This window comes from Plasmopara halstedii (genome assembly GCF_900000015.1).
Source record: "Plasmopara halstedii genome assembly, contig: Scaffold_253, whole genome shotgun sequence".
Taxonomy (NCBI): Eukaryota; Oomycota; class Peronosporomycetes; order Peronosporales; family Peronosporaceae; genus Plasmopara; species Plasmopara halstedii.
Window position 1 is genome coordinate 284,239 of NW_020187174.1, and position 1,291 is coordinate 285,529.

The following is a 1,291-nucleotide window of genomic DNA, read 5'->3' on the forward strand; positions in this document are numbered from 1 at the left end:
TCTTTCTAGACCATTTTAGAAGCTTTTTAGTGACGCCATATAATGACGTCACACCCACACCGGTATTGATCGTAAACATAACCCGTAATCATGTTACGCCTCCAATCTTGTCCTTAAGCATTCAGTGGCATTATCATGTAAGTGCAACTTCAACACATTTTATATTCGCATCGTCTGGACTCAAAAACACAAAAAATGCCTTTAACCTTTGGCGTCAAACAATGGCGCGATTATGTACATAAGTTTTACATCAAACCTTGTGAGGCCTCATTTCGGATTTTCGTCAACTGAAAATTCATCCATAGATCGGCGAATACCTTCTCTAAACGAATGACCCATCGTCTTGATCTCTTGGAAAATTCGAAGTAATGGGCACTACATAAAACGACTCCACTGTTTGTCTATTGCGAGGTTCGTTTGTCAAACCCAAAGTAATGCCCGCCATAGTAGCACTAATCTGACGTTTTTGTTGTCGGTGTGCTTGTTCGATACGTCGATGACATTCTGAATACGGTAAAAGCTCTAAAAGCAGTGAGGATAGCGTGTCTTATCCGTGAAGCCAAAAGCGCATCTATAATCATTGTGGTCGGAGTTGAAAGATCATTCGAGGCGATTGTAGGCGGGTGATTCATAACATGGAATCGAAACTGGTGTCGTATATCGATGTACATGGAGAATGTGTGGATTTGTTGGTAAGAACTATGGTGATTATTTTTAGGCCCTTAGCTCGCTACCCTGTGCTACATCCAAGCCTATCCTTTTACATCATTCTATAAGCTTCTACAAGCAACCTTATTCATCTAGACCAATGCATGTCTATCATTGTGTCCATGATTAATATCCCTATTGATGATAGTAACTATAAACATTACCGTAGGTTTGTTATGAGAATAAGTAAACAACTTATATATTTACTAATCGAAATAGCTTTAATTTCAAATATATGGACTCTTGAGCTAGCATAGCAGATAGACACCTAGTGACGGAAAATTATATCGGTTTTTACTGCTTAAAGTAGCGTACAAGCATGATTACTGTGCGTATGTTAATTTTGCAAGGTGGAAGCAGTCTTTGTTCACAAGTTTCCAAAAACTTTTCTTGCGTTTTTAAAATTAAGAGTGAGAAACAATAACTTAGTTTTATATTTGATTTTTTTTAATATAAGTACTTAAAAGCCTAAAGCTCAATACCAGTATTTTTCCTTGTCGCTTTAATAACAATATTCTGGAAACTCTTGTAAATCTTTTTAAAATAACGACTACATGTAGAGTACACAGTATTAAAATTCGCG